General features: G+C 36.4%; 1 long non-coding RNA gene across 1 annotated transcript in view; it reads right to left on the bottom strand.

The window, feature by feature from the left end:
* Nucleotides 1-7,903: 7,903 nt before the first annotated feature.
* Nucleotides 7,904-21,055, bottom strand: part of LOC139075787 (uncharacterized) — a 122,537-nt gene continuing 109,385 nt past the window's right edge. The window contains exon 4 of the long non-coding RNA XR_011526577.1: nucleotides 7,904-8,199. This is a non-coding gene — a long non-coding RNA (uncharacterized lncRNA). The remainder of the gene's footprint in view (nucleotides 8,200-21,055) is intronic.

The following is a 21,055-nucleotide window of genomic DNA, read 5'->3' as shown; positions in this document are numbered from 1 at the left end:
TTCTGTCATCTTGTATCTTAGATAGCCTCAAAATTTTGTAATTGTGCTTTATTTCAATCTACATTTAAATCATTGATACAAATGTTAAGAAAAAACAGAGATAAGGTAGGGAAGTTGCCGCATAAAGACTTCATTCTAGGATGATATTTATGCATTCATAAATAATTGGTGGATAAATATTCAACCAGTTATGAGCCAGTAAAATGTTGTAATTATTTAACCCCATGTTGTCTGCAAGGTGTCAAGAGATACTTTGTCAAATACCCTGCTTAGATACAAGCAAAGGTGCATACACAAATACACAACAAACACGGGCATACTCATGCCAACCTTAAGATAAAATGCCAAACCCTTCTAGCAAGTTTTGTTATCAAGGAGCCTATGCTAACTCCTGGTCATTGCCAATTTTGCCACTAGTTACTCACAAAAGATTTGTTTAGCTTGTTCATTCAATATATTTCTTCATTTCTGTCATCCATATATATTTATATGTGTCTTTAATGCATTACAGAAGGTTCTGTCATTAATATTTAGTTTTTGTTTATTTTTGTGTGAGTGATAAAATATCCTCAAGAGAAAATATAATAAACACAATAGGAGAATTTCAGCAGTTAACTTCCAGAAAATGGAGGAAAAATAAGAATTATAAACTAAATGAAACTTTTATAGTATATCTCAAAGGAAGTTACCCCAAATTTAATTATCCCAAAGTTACAGAGAAAAAAAAAGCTTATCAGTTTTATCACTCAAACTTAGTAAGTTTTGAAAGTCAGTATTTTTGTTTTTGCAAGTTTTCCTTAGCAGAGTCCAAGTGTTTATACACCAGAGTCTATAGGGACAGGCACTGGATCAGGATGACACAAGCTCTTCAATTACTACGCGGGCACATCCTGTGGAGAGAGACGTCACCAGGCTCTTCCAAGGCCTGAATAACCTACCCTCAGTGCAGCTCTCTCTGCTCTCATTTCAACCTGTAAACAGTCTTCAAGCTTTGAATTCAGCTTCTTAGAAATCATGATTGCAAGAAAGGCATGTGCCGAATAAGAAAATGGATTATGAAAAGGAGGAAATGGAATCACATCAGCAAGATGGGGAGATAGGAGTTTCCAGCACTTATCCACACACAGAAACATCAATTTGAACAACTATCACAGGTGAAAATATCTTCATAAGAGCTAAGAATTCCAGGTGAGAGATTACACACCTGGGTGGAGGCAGCAATAAGAGAAAACACCCTGAAGAGGAGAGGGAGGACAGTTTCACATCTCCCTGCTCATCCCTCTCCCAAGCCTGGGCAGCCCAGCTGAGAGGGAGACACCTCTCTGTGGGAGAAAGAGGGTGAACTGAGTACCTCACCTGACCAAGGACCCCAGTACCAGGCCAGGCCCTATGGCCTCAGACTCCCAGCTGGCACGCATGACCCCAGGCTCCTGGCCAGCTCCAGGCTCCAGACTGGCACTTGTAGCCTCAGCCTCTAGGCCAGCACCTGCAGACCAAGATTCCTGGTCTGCCTCAGCACAAGGCTGATGTCCTCAGTCCCAGATTGCAAGTTGGCACCTGTGGATTCAGGCTGCAGAATGGCACCCATGGACCCTGGTTCCCAACCCAACCCTGTGGCCCTAGGCTCCAGGCCTGCCTCAATGCCAAGCCAGCCTCTGTGGCATCAGACACCAGGCTGGCACTGACAGACTCAGACTCCAGGCCAGCCCTCTCGGCCCCCGGCTCCAGGCTCACCCCAGTGCCAGACTGGTTCCTGTGGCTCCAGATTCAAGGCCAATCCCAATGCCAGACCAGCCCTTGTAGCCCTGGGCTTCAGTAGACACAGGGTCCAGGCCTGTCCCAGTAAACCTAAAGTTAGCAGAAGGAAGGAAATATAAAGCTAAGAACTGAAATAAATGAAATAGAGACTAGAAAAACAATAGAAAAGATCACTGAAATCAGGAGTTGGTTTTTTGAAAACAAACAAAATTGACAAACCTTTAGCCAGACTAGGAAAGAAAGAGAGAACACTCATAACAAAATCAGAAATGAAAAAGGAGACATTACAACTGATACCACAGAAATACAAAGAATCATGAGAGTACCATGTACATTTATATGCCAACAAACTGGGTAATCGAGAAAATGGGAATAAGTTTCTAGAAGCACACAAGCTACCAAGAGTGAATTATGAAGACACAGAAAATCTCAACAGACCAATATTAAGTAAGGAGATTGAATCAGTAATCAAAAACCTCCTAACAATGACCAACAGGTCAACACTTATTTAAGATCAATCAAAATGAAAAGTTAAAGTATTACTGGAATTAAAATACATTAAGGAAAAAATAATTTGGTATGTACATTTTTTATTGATGCTGAGCTTTGAAGACATACAGTGTTAACAGGAGGCAAACTATCCTTGGGTTGACTGTGCAGTCAACTCTTAAATGAGAAAAGTGTCTTATTTTTAATTTTGAAGATTAACTATTTCTGAAGACTATTGATCCTCCTTTCAAGCAGACTAATTAAATTTTTCACCTAAGTCATGTAGGCTAGAAAGATCATTATATCAAGAAAAACATTTAAACTTGTTTTTATCTGCAAATCAAGGCCTCTTTTTAATGTGATCTTTAATTGATTTAACCATTTTTGAACATTTTAATATCTTCTTTGAAAGTTTCTCTCTATTATGAAAGTCAATAAAAATTAAAAAGACATAAGTTTTCACTGTATCCATTATCACCCGTAATATCCAAAATTACATTGTTGATGTTATCTTAGCATAAATATCTTCACCACACTAGTTTGAATGAGTAGGGTCCAATTTAAGAAGGGCCCTTGAGGTTTGTTTATTCATTCGCTATTTGATGGACCACTTGGGCTCTTTCCAGATTTTGATTATTGTGAATAATGCTGCTATTAATATTCGTATATAAGTCACTGTGTGTACATGTTTTCATTTCATTTTATTTTATTTGGGTGGTCTTACACAAGAATGGGATTCTTGAGTCATATGATAAGTGATTTATAATATACTGCTTTAAATTTCCCAAATCGGCCATGCCATTTTGCAATCCTACTAACAATATATGAGAGCTACAGTTCCTCTACATTCTCTCCCATACTTCATAATGTCATCTTTTTTTTTTTAATTTAACCATTCTAATGGGTGTCAGTGGTATTAATTGCATGTCCCTGATGACTGATGATGTTGAGCATCTTTCGGATGTTGACTGCTCATTCATACACCTTCTTTGTGAAGCATCTGTTCAAATGTTTGACCCATTTTCTATTTGGTTGTTTGTTTTCCTATCATTTTCATGCACTGACACACATGAAGAAAGAAGCATGAGAAAATAGACTTGGAAAAGAAAGTGAGGCTTGTATCTGATTACCGATATACAGACACAGGAAGGACTCATTAAGAGATTTCAAGTTTAAACAGTGGTTCTGAAACCTGGCTAAATATTAGAATCCCCTGGAAAGATTAGAAACCTGCCAATGCCCGGGTTCCACAAAACCCCAATTAAATCAAAATCGCTAGTGGTGAGTGAGCCTCAGTAGTTACGAAATCGTCCCATATGATCCTCTTGTGCAGTCAGCACTGACCACAACTTCTTTATACATTTTTCGCAGTGGCAGAGTTTTCAAAATGATTAAAGCCAAGTAAGCTTTAAATTCAATTAGGGAGTTTAATTCAAAGTTAAGAAAATAGTTATAATTTGATTAGAATACAGAATAGAACATTTTCCTCTTGGAATAAGATTGGCAATTGGACCAGATTGTTAAAAACAGTAATGAATGAGAAGATAAAGTGTACTTAGACGTTTATTTCTTTTAGTCTTAATGTGAGTACATATCGTCTTTGAATTGTGGTGTTTTTCAAGTTAGCAAACCTTGATATTTTAATAGAGAATAGTGTTCCATCAAAAAATACATTATACAGAAAATGTACCAATCTCTTTACCTATCAATTAAATTTAGTTGTTTGGGTCATGAAGCTCAAGATAAATAGACATTTTTTGATTAACATTTACTGAGCAATGCCTGTTAATGGGAAAAAAACTGAAATGAATTTTAGCTCACTGTAAAATAGGGATAATATTCTAAAGATATGCCCCCACATCTAGTGTATAATATCTAGGATGTCTCTTCCCAGCAAAATAATCAATAATTATTTTAAGTAAATATATGAACACTTTAGGAGGGAAGACAGTCCCACCACTACGGTTTATTTAAAACAGAAGCTATCTGGCCATCTGCCAGAGATACTGCTGAAAAAATTTCTAAGGGAGTAGCAAATTGTTGAAGATGACTTATAAAGTCCCTTTGACTTCTAAAATTATTTGATCCTATATCTTCAAAATATTGACATTTTTACTTCACAATAGCCTGCTGATCGTTCACTTGCTGTGGGAAAATAACGCAGTTTTAACAGAGTAGATTTCGGACCCGAATCTTCTTTCATATTTGAAGAATTCTTATTAATTTTTCCTTAGGACTGAAAAATTGAATTGGTGACACTTGACAGGAAGTGAAGTTGGCTTCCCTGCGAACATTCAATAAAGGGTCACCAAATGAGAGCGCTGTCCCAACCAAGCCAGAGACATTGTGATTTTAGTTGCTGAAAATGACACATCTCATTCTTGGTTGTTTTTTTTTAATAAGACCCTCCTTCCCCACCTTTGAAGTTGTGTAAGTTGGAGTCATTTATGCCTGTTGCCTCAAGACTAACATTATTAGCCTTCCATCATCCCAGTGAACAGAGGTCCAGCTTAAATGTGACATTGCTCTAACAATGTTTTATCACGCTGGCAGCTTGATTTATGACTCTATCCTTTGTATTGCATTTTCCACACTTTATTGTAAAAATAATAAGACAACAACATTCCAGACAACTGCTATTTAATTTTACAAATGTATACTTTTCACTGAATTGATTGAAATGACAATGTTTATTTTTAATTGTTTATATAAAGCATTTCTTTCCCTTTGTGCATAACTAAAGAAAAATTTGTACATCATAAATAAAATTTTCCTAATTTTCCTCTGTCCTGCCATCCTCCTTCCTTCTTTTCATTTAATCTTTCTGCGTCCTTCCTGAAGTTACCTTGAATCCATTATGTTTAAGGTTGTATTTTCTACTCAGGATAAATGTGATGTTACTTTGCCTTCAATAACTTGACGTATAAAATTTGTTTCATATTACAAGGTTTGGGGAGGAGCGTTTAGCTACACATTCAATAGTATTGAGGACCCACCATATGAAAGGTACTGGGATACAAATGAAAGAGAGAAAATTGTTTTCACACAAATCATGCATTCAGTTCCTTATAATCTTGGGGCAATAAGATAGATATACCAATACATGGTGAATAGTTATAGATAGTAAAGAGAAAGAGAACAGAGAGTAGATTAAATTAATTTTTGGTATCTAAGGAAAAACATCTGCTATACTTCTCTCTACTAAGAAATATATGAGATATCAAAACAAAGATTAAAAGGTTTTGCAAGAGCACCTAGTCTAGCTACATTATGCACCCCACCTACAAAACAATATAGTAACAGATAGAGGCAGCTCGCTGAGTCTTTGCAAAGGCTGAAGACTTTGAACTAGGGGAGTGTAGGTCAGATTCTAACACCTGGATTACACTGCATGCTACTCCAGTGGAAGCCTTGCAACAGCTGCCCCCAAACGAAGCCCTGGCACTCTCACTGCTGGCTCTGGGCATGAGATGCTCTGACGGACAGGTATTTCTTCATCACACCTGTGTATCTTCCCCCATTAGTTCTGCCCAGCATACTCTTCCCCACATCACTCTCTCCTGAATCAGACTCTCATATGTGTCTGTCTGATGGACAGATCCTTGGTCATTTGTCTGATTTAATTGAAGGAAGTTAGGAAAAGAAATTCAGGCTTCTAACTTGGGCAGCCCGGACCCCTAATGCACTAAATTCCTCTAACACAGAAAGTGTTCAAAAGATGCTCAGCAGCAACAAGTATATAAATGACCACTAGGGGTACCAAAACAGACTTTAGATATAATGCTGGTAAAACTCTTATCACTATCTCGTTACACAGCAACCACAAGGTAAACAGTTACTGGTCAAGGAAGAAAATAATACCATCTGAGAAAGAATAATTCTTGAGGAAGGAGAGTGGCTGCCAGCAGGAAATAGGTACAGAAATTTTTTCAAAACAGTTTTCTTTGCCACAGAAAGATCAAGCCTACGATGTAACTGGCTATGAATTTTAACCCCTTCTTAGTACAATGTATTCAACAGAGACTCAGTTAGAGATTAGGAAACCTGACTCCACTTCTGCAGTGGAATACTGTGGGAAGAAGTTATTCACACGATAAGAATATAGTGCCCACATTCAGGAATTTGAGGTGTGCCTGAAAACACAAGCCGTTTTCAGCACATTTCCAGGTGTGCCCCACAGCTGTTTACTACCCGCCAACAGCTTTACATAAAGGAAGCTGGGCTAAGGGGTCTTTTCACTGCTGCTGTAAGCGGACAAGGGGTGGAACGTGCTCTATCCAGCAGCAGGAACTAAGAACCATGCCAAAATCACGCTGTTCTGGAGACAGGCTGGGATGACTTCCACAGGCGTCAACAAAAGCTGCAGCTTGAGGGCAGCTGATCCGTTGTGCTTAAGGAAGCGTGATCCATCTGACCTGCTAGCTGCCATCAAGGCCCATCGCCTCCTGCTAATCGCTGGCTGTATTGATATGGCATGCTGCTCCCTCCATGTCACTTAATGCAGCATCACCATTCATCAAATGGGGTGCAAGTAGGTGCTCTGCTGGGGTCGTTCCTAAATACTGTAGGAATTAGAGTATGAGAAAAAATCTGGTGCTGACGCACTGGCAGCAGCAAGGGAACAAAGGAAACGCACATTTGGAAAATTTCGGATTTAAACAATAACTACCACTATAACAATCAGATTTTGCTATTAATTAATATTTGCTTGTAAGCTCTTATCTTTTCTTTCACTGCCCTCACTCAACCATTTTTTTTGTTGGTGCTTGATATTTGTCATTAAAATTTCTCCGAAAGCACTATAAAGGATTTTGTTTTAATTATTGTTTTTTTAAACCAGGATTTCACCCATCTTATCATCAGTGTAGACATCAGAAACCAGAGCAAAATCAGCATGGGCTTAGCTTGATGAGACAGAAAATATTTTTGTCCTTATTCTATTTGGGTATCTAAAGCAGGGAGCGCTGAGGTTGAAATGTGGCTCTGCCACTTTTTGTCCTGTTAGCGTACACTTCACCTTTCCGAGCCTCAGTATCTTCAACTGTATAATGGAAACAAGCAAAAAACAAAATCAAACGATAAAAGCAACAAAAAGAACCTAGGTCACAGGGCTGTAGTCAGTATTAAACAAGGAAATAGCTGTAAAAGCACCAATAGCAGTCTTTGGGACATTGTAATGATCCATTATACGTCAGCCATATCTAGATGGGGGTCATGATGAATTTACATAGATAACAAATATGTTATGTATTGAAATAGAAAACCCAGTCAAATAACATACTGCACTTTTCATGTAAACAGAAAGTAGATTTAAAATTATTCAATTCTTATCTTGCATCTTATGTTTGAAAATCAATGCAAGTGACCATTATGTTTTTACTGCATCCCCGGGGCCTTCACCAGTGTGCATAGTAGAATTGAATTTAAATACATTGTGATTTCAATCACATTCAAAAGGATCTGCATGAAGGAATTCTTTTGAATATATATGACAAAAACATTCTGAGAAGAACACATATCCTTTTTTTAGGTGAGTGTTCTCATTATGCTTTAAATTATTTTTAAAATACATATCATGCACAGTTATATAATGTGTTTTACTATTCTTGAGCTGGCAATATGAGGAAGAAATGTATAAAGTTTGATTCATCCTATAGCAAAACAATCTTGACTTTTATTAGGGAAGGGAGACATAACGATTTCTGAGAGGTTTTAGTTTGACTTCTGACAATTTGAAGCAAGTAATAATTCATGATTGTTGGTTGAAATAGTGAATTAATAATTAAGGACAATGTCTGCCAAATAAAAACTTAAGTGACTAAAACGAATGGGTTGCCTCTGACCAATTTTTGTCCTTTGCCAGATGAGATGTGAAAGTGTAGACTTGAGCCACTTTTGAGATGGAATAACTGGGGTCTCTCACACCAAGACAGATGGGATGTACGCCGCTGGCTGAAAGGCAATGAGATAATTACACTGATTTCAACATAAAATACTCATGTTATTTCTCAACATAAAATACTCATGTTATTTCAATTGAATATTATATATTTCATTTTCCTGCACCCTTCTTTTGCCTTCTCTTTCCATTTTCATTTCAGGTTAGACAGGAAAATGAAATAGCTACTGATTTATGCAGGCAGCAACATCACAATGGCATCATTTTTGTTGAAGGAGAAATGACGTTTGGTATGAAACTTACAAATAGACTCTGTAGTTGAAGTATCGGTTAATTGTTCAAAGGGTAAGCAAAAATAAGGAGGAGGAACTCTGACTAAGATGAAAAGACTTTTAATCTTTTTTTTAATCAAAAATGGTTTAAGTTGAAGGAGGCCTATGTTATAGACTAGTCCAGGGGTCAGCAAATCTTTCTGCAAAAGGCCAAATAGTAAATATTTTAGGCTTGTGGGCCATATGGTCTCTTTCACAACTACTCAACCCTACCTTCGCTGAAGGAAAGCGGACATAGGAACTACATAAACAAATGAATGTAGCTGTGTCCCATTAAAATATTTACAAAACCAAGTGGTGGGCCAGATTTGGCCTGCAAGTCACAGTCTGTGGGCCCCTCATCTACTCTAATCTTTTTATTTTAGAGAAGAAGAAAACCAACTTCAGAAAGATTAGGTGACATACTTAATCAACGTTCCAGAAAACTTTGTATCAGAGCTCAAGTTGTAGCCAAGGTTCCAGGTATCCTAACCTACTATTTTTTTCTATTGTATTATTGTTATACAAATGAGCAAGCAATGGCCTCTGCACATTGGCCCCTAGGTTATTTCTACACTGCTGACTGGGACCTTTCAGCGATGAAATTATACCCTTAAATATAATTAATAAAGTCAGGTAAGATTGAAAATAAATAATCTAAATACTCAGGCTACAAAGCTATCCTTAGAACAAAAAGCTTCTTTGACTCGGCTTCTCTGTGAAGTCAATCCATGTTGTAGTTCCTTCCTCTGTATGGCTCTGCTGAATTGCATTATAGAATTAACCACATTTGTTTACCGGTTTCCCTGTTGATGGACACTTGGGTTGCTTCTAACTTTTAGCTGTTGTGAATAAAACTGCTATTAAAATTCAAGTACAATTCTTTCTGTGGATATATGTTTTTATTTCTCTTGTATTAATACCTAGAAATGAAAATGACATTATTGGGTCAAGTTGTAGTTGTAGTTTTAACTTTATAAGAAACCGTCAACTTTTTTGCCAAAAGCACTATTTTATATTCTGGCAGGTATAAGTATTTGAAAGGAGAGATAAACCCATCACTTTTGGTGAGGAATATGATTGGATACCAACAAAGTCATCAGAAATGTGTTTAAAATCAGTAAAAGTTTACAGATTTAAGTTTAACATCTTAAAAAAGCAGCTTTTATATACACACCAGCATTTATCAATTACTAAAATCTAATGAAAGAAAGCATCCCATTACAAAAATAATAAAAAGAAAAATATACATATTAAAATATAATTAGGAAAACATTCAATAAGAATTATGTAAGTACCATATAAATGAAATCATGAAACTTTAGTGAAGAACATAAAAAAGATATAATTAATGGTAAAATGTGCTATAATCCTAGTTAGTGAAAATATCAGTTCTCCTCAAGTAAATTTATAAAGACAGTGAAATCACAATCGAAACTGCAATAGGTTACATAATAGAAAATTACAAACTCATTAAAATTTATATGGAAGATTATAAACTTATCTGAATTTTATGTGATTGCATATATAGGAAAGAATAGTTATTTTAGAAAGAAAAGTACAAATCAATGTATAATTAAGTAATTAAGGATATTTGAATGAGATATTTAGTAGATGGAATTGATACAAGAAACCATAAATTTATAGGAATAATAAATTTATTAAAATAATTGCATTGGTTACTCATTTATAAAGAAGTAAAGTTAGAATTTTACTCAAACCATCCACTATGATAAACTCCAGGGTAATTTCAGAGGGAGGGAGGTATAAATCTTAAATTTATATTCATTTTGAGAGTCTCCTCCTTGTATTCAATCATTGAGTGTTCGAGTATAAGGAAAAAAAAGACCATTTGGTCCAATTTTTTTTTCAAATCATATTTCATAAAATAATATTATCCTGGAGAGGTGACTTGGGAAGAACAGAGAGTCTAGAAGAGGATAAGTGATACTGATGGATGTTTGGAAATAGAAAGGGAAACTGAGCCAATGAGACAATTTTGGGATTGCCGAGAAGATTTCATTCTGAAAACGTTCCACATCAACAGGTAGGGAGCTAGGTATACAGATGATGATGATAGATAGATAGATAGATAGACAGACAGACAGACAGACAGACAGATAGATAGATAGATAGATAGATAGACAGACAGATGGATAGATGGATAGATGGATGGATGGATAGATGGATGGATAAATAGATAGAGAGAGAGAGAAAGAGAGAGAGAGAGAGATAGGCAGATAGACAGGCAGATAGGCTGAATATTTCTGATCTAATATACATTTCTGATTTTCCATCAGCAGAAACTCATATCCAAAAAATTAAAATGATTTCCTATAAACACTCAGCTAGAAATCAGCAGCATCAGAATGGGAACATATAACTTATTTTCCCAAGGAAAGGCTGTTTTCTGATACACCACACTGAATGATCAGAGGCTGTGGCTTGACTTGAGTCACCCTCAGCTTCCCTTCCACTTTCCTTTGAATCAACACATGCGTTTGCATATGACTTCTTATACGGATGGAAACATCTATATGCCAGTTGTCTTCATGCAAAACTACCTGATCTGTAATATATATATGTATATACATATCATTACATATTATATAAAGTAGTTTATATAATCTCATTATGTTTATATATAATATGTATTTTATACAATATATTCATAATTATACTATACATTATATTGTATAATGATATATATATATATTACAAGACAATGAAGTATATATAACATTTCTCCAAGCCAGGCCCATCTCTTTTCACTCTTTTCTTGCAATTTTGGATTCAAATGAAACTGTAGCTGCAATAAAATAGTTTATTACAGTAGGACTAGATAATAGAAATGCATGAATGTTCCTAAGTGAATTGGTATATCATCTGCAAAAGAAAACCATAAAGAATTAATGCAATTATACCCTTATCTGTATGGAAATGTGGAAATCAATAAAATATGATTCAATATCCATATCTTTCACAATAATTTAACATGACCACAAAATTAATGTATTTGAAATTATTACAAATATGATACCAGCACTACTCCTGTGGTAATAAGAACAAATCTATCAGATTATCTATCAGATAATGATTATACATAATGATTAGTTTGCCTGCTCACTGAGTAGTTTTATGTAACTTTAGTAGTTTAAAATGAAGTCCATCTTTCACAAAACAAAGTTTTATCACCCACTTGCATTGTCATGAGAAAAAAGCAGTAGAAGTCTCTAAAGAACACTAATTACTATTATGCACTAATTACTAAAATGCACTGCGATTACCTCGATAGTCCTGTAATGTACATGGGTTCCTTAAACTTGCCAGCTACAAATCTGAGATCTAAGCCCTGCTGGAGAATTTACCAGCAACATTCCCTCAGGAAAGTCACCGTTTCCTCTGAACATCTTTGCTCTCCTGTAAAAGGAGTTGTGGCAATCAAAGGAGAGACTATATAAATGTATAGTGTAAATCACAAACTACTCCACAGATTTTGGTTGGCAGTGTTGATATAATAATGAGGGCAATCAAAAGATATATAGGAATATTCTTTTTTTAACCTTAATTTTTATATTTCCCTCATAAGTTTTATAAATAATATTGTGATTATGAATAACACTTTATGAAAAGTTATGCCTGGGCACAAAGTATAGAGTCACTAGCTCATAGAGCATAAAGATTTCTATAAGCTTGTTAAATTTTATGTATTTTGTTTCTTTTTAAAAATCTTTATTGAAGTATGATTGACACACAAAAAGCTGTACATATTCACTGTATACGACTTGGTGAGTTTGGAGATAAATACACAGGCATGAAACCACCACCACAATCAATGCCATAAGCATACCGATCACCAGAATATTCTTAATGGCACCTTAGGGTTTGCTCTTGACCTCTAACCCAGAAAAGGATTCTGACAGCTGTCCCAGAGGACAGTCCCATCTGACAATCATATTTTAAAATATATGTTTGAGTAGCTGGTATGTTATGGAAAATTAATGATACCAGAACTTGGTTTTGAAAATAAAATACAACGGCAGTGTGATAACCATGCATCCTTAGACATTGTCTAAAGTAAATGGAAAATAAGAGGTTGTGTGAAGAAAAATGTAGAGAATTAGTAAGATTGAAGGCATTTATGATTTCCCTTAGGGTGTATAAGTATAATGGAAACATTTTACAAAAGGAGATTCTCTTTTTTCCTACAAGGTGGTATAATAGTACTGAATTTGCCCAGCCAGGAGAGACAAGAGGATTAAACCAGGAGTTAGAGGATCTGTGTAGTAGTACCAGAGTGATTGTCTTGGCCACACCTCCATATTGCTCTGTTTGTGAACCTCCTCATCCAAAAATGTAGATTTTGAGTATAAAGGCTGTTTAAGGCTCTTTTAGGTCTAAAAGATGGTGATGGGGATGGGGTGAGGAACAAAGCAGTAAAATATGGCAGGAATTCTACACATCTAAAAGAAGGACTCCATAAAATTGCTTGGGGATTTTGATTGACTAGAAATGTAGTCTACCTATGATTTTCAAACCTTGTGTGTATCAGCGTCATTGGGGAAGCTTTTAAAATATGTGTATAAATTGCTGGACCTCACCCTCAGGATTTCTAATTTAATAGATTTTCTGTCTTTTTTCCTCATTGGATGATAAACTCACTTAAGATATCTGCTCGTATCCCCAGTACCTAGCATAATTTAGGCTCAGCAAAAGTTTGCAGAATAAGACGGAATATACAATATGAGGGGAGAAAGCAAATACATCTATGTAAAATGAATCTAACACACATTGACTTCAAGGGGTTATAAGGAATGGACTAAGGGAGAGACAGAGGGATAGACTATTGCCTTAACATAAAATTGGGACCATTTAGTTCTCTAAGTTATAAAATTTAGAAAATTACAAGTTTGATATTAGAGCATGCAAATTCAATGCAGACAGCACGGTGAGTGGATGCTGGAAAGAGAAGCAAGTTAAGTCAATGAAGGGTCTTCAATGTCATTCTAGGCACTCTACTCTGTATGCTCAATGCTTTCAATGAAATTTTAAAAAATTTTTATTACAAAATACTTCTTTTCAAAAAAAAATGTTACAAAGAAATTTAGCACATGAGTCAGATTTTTGAAAGAGTGGCAATGCTGAAGAAGGACTTAGGTCTCTAGAACCCTACAGGTCTAGGGAGCCGACCCAGCCTCCAAGACATTTTCATGAAATAAACACAGGGCTCCACAAAACGCAGCACGAAGAAGTCAGATTTAGGTGACAGAGCACACTGATGACAGAGATTGCTTATCACCACGTAGGTGTCAATCATAAGCTAGAAGCAGCTGGGACTGTGAACATGAGAGTCTTAAATTTTGCCATCTAAGAACTCCGATCACAGTAATATGGTGACCTTGACTCTCCAGAGCTGGAAATGATTCCCAGTTTCATCACCGAATAGCCACACATTGAGGAATTATCATAGGTACACTACACATAATACGTATGAAAAACTGGATCTTATTTCGACAAATACTAATGATCCTTTGTGTATAGTGAGACTCTTTTAGTGTATAGTGAAGACACAAGTCACTTTCGTGTAGTATATGCCTGCTGCATTATAAGACAATGTATAGTTCAGGTTATCACACAGCTTTCTCTAGTTGCTAAAGGCAGACAAAATGTAATGTGCACTTGTGGCCTCATACAGTAGGCCAAACCAGAGTCGAGTCATCAAACACGTGTTTTCTCAAGCAGACGTAGAGGCTTTTATGAAATCCAATCCATACTAAAGCTAACTGAGAAGCAGGCATTACCTACCGACACTGCTCCTATATCAGCTAGGGATGCATTTGGTCCCAAGCAAAAGAAAACTTGTACTAGGTTTCACAAGAGTCTGTTTAATGGATGCACCGTGAGGTACCAGGAATGGCTGCTATGTAAGCTTAACAATGCCCTGCAGAAAGAAGCTCCCTCTATCTTACTTTTTCACCATGGTTAGTAATGGTTGCTTCACTTTCATGCGTTGAGAGCCCCTCTCAGGCAGAAAGAAAGAGTAAGAAGAGGTGGTGCTGACAGACCAGGCTTTAAGTTTCATCGTGTCTCCTGGCAACTCCTAGTTTCAGGGAGGAGGAAAAATTGGTATTTTTAGCTTTAGAATGACTGAAATAGTGAGCAGGGGTTTGGAAATGAGGTTTAGGTCATCCAGTTTATTGGGTCGACTACTGGTTCTTATATAACATCCTAAATATCCGTTAGAGAGGTTCAATGGAAGGAAAATATATTGAAAAGCTCTTATAATAAATCCAAACGTATCTCCATATGATCTATATATCTAAAATATTTTGATTCTGTTACCTGTTTTTATCTTACCAAAAGGAGTCAATAGAATATTTTCACACAACTATGTCACGATAACCACATTCCTCCCCCAATTTCAGAGGTTAAAAGTTCAAAATAATGCATATTTATATATCTTCCAATGGTGGCCACTTCTATATCATTCACAGCAACAATTTCAAGTATAAAAGCACCATTCTAAAGTATTTTCTGAAAACAAAAGTATTACATTGTCATTTTAATATTTTTGAACAGTATGGAAAAGCACAAAAAAAATGCCCATAATCCTAATGTTTACATTTAGGATGTAAAATTCCAGTGCATTAAATCAATGGATGTTCAATCATGTGCTAAAAAAGAATTGTATAAAATCAACGTATTGGATTTAAGGAAAGATCAAATAAATGTCTGTTTTGAATCTGTAACTTTGAAAACTGATTTTGTAAACACGTTAAATCAAAATCTCCTTTGAATTCATGTAGGATGGTGTAAGACTAATTGAACAGATAGGCAGTATTCACATGACTCCATACAGAACAATATATTATAGGAAGGTATGCATTAAAATGTTAAAACTTAAGTTGTTTCACATACATGTAATGGAATCCCTGAGGAAGAGAAGTAGAGAGAGGGGCAATAGAAAAATATTTGAAGAAACAATGATTGAAATTTTTCAATTTGATGAAAACTGGAAACCCACAGATCGAAGAAACTTCACAAGCACTAAGACAAAAAATGTGAAGAAAACTATTCCAAGGCACATCGTAGTCAAATTGCTTAAAACTTGTGATAAAGAGAAAATCTTAAAAGCAACCAAAAAATAAGCACTAAGTACAAAGGAACAGAAATAAGCATGACAGCAGATTTCTCCTGGGAAAAAATGCAAGTGAAACTACAATACAGGGGGTACATCCATACAATGGAATAGTACTCAGCAGTCAAGAGAAGGAACTATTGATACACACGCAAAATGGGTGAATCTCAAAATAATTACATGAGTAACAGAAGCCAGATGAAATGGAATACATACTGTATGTTTTGATTTTTATGAAATCATCAAATAGGAAAGTTAATCTTTAGTAAGAGAAAGCAGATCAGTGGTTGTCTGGTGGGGAAGGTACAGGAATTACAAGGGGAATGAGGAAACTTTTGGGGGAGGACGGAAAAATTCATCTTCTTGATTTTGGTGATGGTTTCAGGGTATGTATATCTGTCAAACATATCAAATTTTACACTTTACGTATGTGCCATGTGTATGTGAATTATACCTCCATGAAAAATTTTTAATAAAAAGCCTATAAGCAGTAAAAATTGTTAAACTCTGCCATCGTGATTTTATACACATCCTTTATTTTTACACTGAATTTAGCATAAGATGAAAATGTGCGGCAAAATATGATAAAGCCTTATGTCAATTGCTTTTCCATTCACTACTAAATGTGATAGGATATAAAGAGTCTGATATTTTTTTCCTGTGGAAAGTTTTTCCCAATGTAAACACGAAGCTGTCAAAGCTGAAGTGTGCCTTTACTTTGCCCATTCCCAGAACACTTTGGGTTAGTGTGAAGCTTTTACTTGAGAAAAAGTTTCTGCCACAGATAGAGAGGAAAGATATTATACCCTCTCTAGATAGAGAGGTAATCTCCTGTTAAGTAAATGACCCAGCACCACCCACTGCTAACTTTCTAATGTTTTACCCCAAGCAAAGCATTTTGCCTGGTACGCAACTATTAGCGCCTAACTTCCCAAGTCCAAAAAGCACCATAACATCAGTTTCCAACCCTGACCACTTTATTCTCACTTGGGAAAGGGTCTACTACCTGAGTGGAGATGTCAGAGCTGTCTCAGAGCAGTTTAGGTGCGGAGATTACAAAGGTGGACCTTCTACTTCTTTGAACCTAGCCAGCAGCATCTCTGGCCTCCAGAGGGTGGCACTTGAGGCTCTTTGGGTTTGGGGCTCCATATCTACACTCCTACACTTTTGGTGCAGAAATTCAGGATTACGGCATTAGAGAAACCAAGATTCTGCTAGTTTGTACCAGCTCTAAAGAAGTCATTTGGTGCCGACCTAGGCATACAGTATACTTGTGTGTGTGTGTGTGGTGTGTGGGTAGGCTCACCTTGCTGAAATTGAAGACTCAATCTTTGGAATAATTTTATGTAAAATGAAATGGTGAGTTCTAACCAAGGGATTTTCCCTTCTATAGCAATTATCAATTATTTACAGTATTACACAATCGTCTCTGAGATATATTTTCAGAGCTAGACGAGGAGAGCACTCAGTCTTAGTTGTCTGACTGCCTTCCAAATCAGGTCATCATAGGTGTCTTTCTTAAATAGTGATTAGAAGGGAACAATGTGCCCTAGGGAAGCACATTAAACTGGCAATAAAATTGTGAGAGTCTTTCTCTTTATTAAAATTAGAGTGAATCAATTTGAGCATAGAATAATAAGCAAAATAAAGTTCTTGTATATGAGTACCTTGGGAAAGAGTACACACCAGTGAAGCAGCACGGGAATAGATTTCATACTCAGGATTCATTTCAAATACCAACTGGAATTCGAGGATGTAAAGTGATGCCAGTCTAGACCAGCAGAGGGGCCCAACCTGCTAGATCTTAGATGCCTGTCGACTTACTAGCTACTTCTCCTTAGCCTTTGAGTATGCCCACAGTGCTCCCACTAAAAAGAAGAGCAAGGAGGAAGAGGAGAAAAAGAGAAAAGAAAAACAGCAAAGAAAAGAAACATCGACAACAAAACAAAAGCTACACAACTCTATCGAGAGAGTATATAACATCTTTTCTCTCTATCTGTGGCAGAAACTTTTATTTGTTTACCATTATCAATGTTCCCTGACTTCCTAGTAATACAACCCCCAGTTTTTCACTAGGCGCATGTGCTACCCCGAGTGAAGAGCACGTTTCCCAGCCTCTTTTGATCCTAGGCTCAACTATACAACCAACACTGATCAATAGAATGCAAATAAAAATAAAATTGTCATGATAGGAGGGGACACCCTTCCTTCATCTTTCTCTTTACTGATGGTTGTAGTAGTGATACCGCTATAAGGATGAGATAATATTCAAAGGGCCTAACAAAAAGCCTGGTTTTTATACATGCTACCTATTAAAAATGTGTTTAATGAATAGTAGCTATTATGATGATGATTATTATTGTGATGATAATAATGAAATTATCATTATTAGCCAGACGTTGCACGAGGCAGTATGTATACAGTCAGCGAGCTCACAGCCGAGGAAATGATAAACAGCACAGAACAACCTATTAAAATGCATAAAATAGTGAAACCCAAGTATATATTAATAACTTTTTATTTTATATTGTACCATATATTTTTTCCTGAGTTCCTTAAAGTCATGGTAAAAATTCTTTGAACTCTCACCTTTTAGATAGATCATCAATAATAAAAATGGATAATAGAAGTAAAACTACAAAACATCCACCAACCCTCTGTTTGCAGCTAATCCGCTTTACTTTCCTATAGTAGAACAAAAAAATCCCAAAATATTTTTCAAATATCATATCTTTTTTTTAATTATTTTTTTTAATTGAGTTGTTGATAGGTTACAATCTTGTGAAATTTCAATTGTACATTAATGTTTGTCAGTCATGTTGTAGGTGCACCACTTCACCCTTTGTGCCCACCCCCCACCCCACCTTTCCCCTGGTATCCACTAAACTGTTCTTGGTCCATAGTTTTAAATTCCTCATATGAGTGGAGTCATACACAGATTATCTTTCTCTCGCTGGCTTATTTCACTTAACATAATTCTCTCAAGGTCCATCCACGTTATTGCAAATGGAATGATTTTGTTCTGTTTTGCAGCTGAGTAGTATTCCATTGTATATATGTACCACATCTTCTTTATCCCTTCGTCCATTGATGGGCACTTAGGTTGCTTCCATGTCTTGGCTATTGTAAACAGTGCTGCAATAAACATTGGGGTGCACAGGACTTTTGGGATTGCTGACTTCAGGCTCTTTGGATAGATACCCAGTAGTGGGATGGCTGGATCGTATGGTAGTTCTATTTTTAGTTTTTTGAGGAATCTCCATACTGTTTTCCATAGTGGCTGCACCAGTTTGCATTCCCACCAGCAGTGTATGAGGGTTCCTTTTTCTCCGCAACCTCTCCAACATTTGTTACTATTAGTTTTAGATATTTTTGTCATTCTAACGGGTGTAAGGTGATATCTTAGTGGAGTTTTGATTTGCATTTCCCTGATGATCAGCGATGATGAGCATCTTTTCATGTGCCTATTGGCCATCAGTATATCTTCTTTGGAGAAATGTCTGTTCATGTCTCCAGCCCATTTTTTGATTGGGTTGTTTGATGTTTTGTGGTTGAGTTGCGAGAGTTCTTTATATATTAAGGATATTAAGCCTTTGTCAGATATATGACTTGCAAATATTTTTTCCCAGTTAGTGGGTTGTTTTTTTGTTTCATCCTGTTTTCATTTGCCTTGAAGAAGCTCTTTAATCTGATGAGGTCCCATTTGTTTATTCTTTCTATTGTTTCCCTTCTCTGAGAAGGCATGGTGTCCGAAAAGATCCTTTTAATACTGATGTCAAAGAGTGTACTGCCTACGTTTTTTCCAGAAGCCTTATGGTTTCAGGTCTCACCTTTAGGTCTTTGATCCATTTTGAGTTTATTTTGGTGAATGGTGTAAAAGAATGGTCAATTTTCATTCTTTTACATGTGGCTTTCCAGTTTTCCCAGCACCGTTTGTTGAAAAGACTTTCTTTTCTCCATTGTATGCCCTCAGCTCCTTTGTCAAAGATAAGCTGTCCATAGATGTGTGGTTTTATTTCTGGGCTTTCAATTCTGTTCCATTGATCTGTGCACCTGTTTTTGTACCAGTACCATGCTGTTTTGATTACTGTAGCTTTGTAGTATGTTTTGAAGTCAGGGATTGTGATGCCTCCCGTTTTGTTCTTTTTTCTCAGGATTGCTTTAGCAATTCGGGGTCTTTTGTTGCCCCATATGAATTTTAGGATTCTTTGTTCTAATTCTGTAAAGAATGTCATTGGGATTCTGATTGGGATGGCGTTGAATCTGTAGATTGCTTTAGGTAGAATGGACATTTTAACTATGTTTATTCTTCCAATCCATGTACATGGAATGTCTTTCCATCTCCTTATGTTGTCATCCAATTCTCTCAGAAAGGCCTTGTAATTTTCATTATATAGGTCCTTCGCTTCCTTAGTTAAATTTACCCCAAGGTATTTTATTCTTTTTGTTGCGATTGTGAATGGTATTGTATTCTTGAGTTCTTTTTCCGTTGGTTCATTACTGGAGTATAGAAATGCTACTGATTTATGCAAATTGATTTTATACCCTGCAACTTTGCTGTAGTTGTTGATTACTTCTAAGAGTTTTCCAATGGATTCTTTGGGGTTTTCTATATATAAGATCATGTCGTCTGCAAACAGCGAGAGTTTCACTTCTTCCCTCCCTATTTGGATTCCTTTTATTCCTTTTTCTTGCCTGATTGCTCTGTCCAGGACCTCCAGTACTATGTTAAATAAGAGTGGTGATAGAGGGCATCCTTGTCTCATTCCTGTTTTCAGGGGGATGGGGTTCAGTTTTTGCCCATTGAGTATGATGTTGGCTATGGGTTTGTTGTATATGGCCTTTATTATGTTGAGGTAGTTTCCTTCTATGCCCATTTTGTTCAGAGTTTTTATCATAAATGGCTGTTGGATCTTGTCAAATGCCTTCTCTGCATCTACTGAGATGATCATGTGGTTTTTATTCCTCAGTTTGTTGATGTGGTGTATCACGTTGATTGATTTGCAGATGTTGAACCATCCCTGTGTCCCTGGTATGAATCCCACCTGATCCTGATGTATGATTCTTTTGATGAATTGCTGAATTCTGGTTGCCAAAATTTTGTTTAGAATTTTTGCATCTATGTTCATCAGTGATATTGGCCTGTAGTTCTCTTTTTTCATGGTGTCCTTGTCAGGTTTTGGTATCAGCGTGATGTTGGCCTCATAGAATGTGTTAGGAAGTGTTCCATCTTCCCTAATTTTTTGGAATAGCTTGAAAAGGATGGGTATTAAATCCTCTCTGAAAGTTTGGTAGAATTCCCCAGGAAAGCCATGTGGTCCTGGGGTTTTATTCTTTGGGATGTTTTTGATTGCTGTTTCAATCTCTTTCCTTGTGATTGGTCTGTTCAAATTGTCTGCCTCTTCTTGAGTGAGCTTTGGGAGACTGTAGGAGTCCAAGAATTTATCCATTTCCTCTAGG

This window comes from Equus przewalskii, chromosome 14, assembly GCF_037783145.1.
Source record: "Equus przewalskii isolate Varuska chromosome 14, EquPr2, whole genome shotgun sequence".
NCBI lineage: Eukaryota > Metazoa > Chordata > Mammalia > Perissodactyla > Equidae > Equus > Equus przewalskii.
This window is presented reverse-complemented; position numbering and strand designations above follow the sequence as displayed.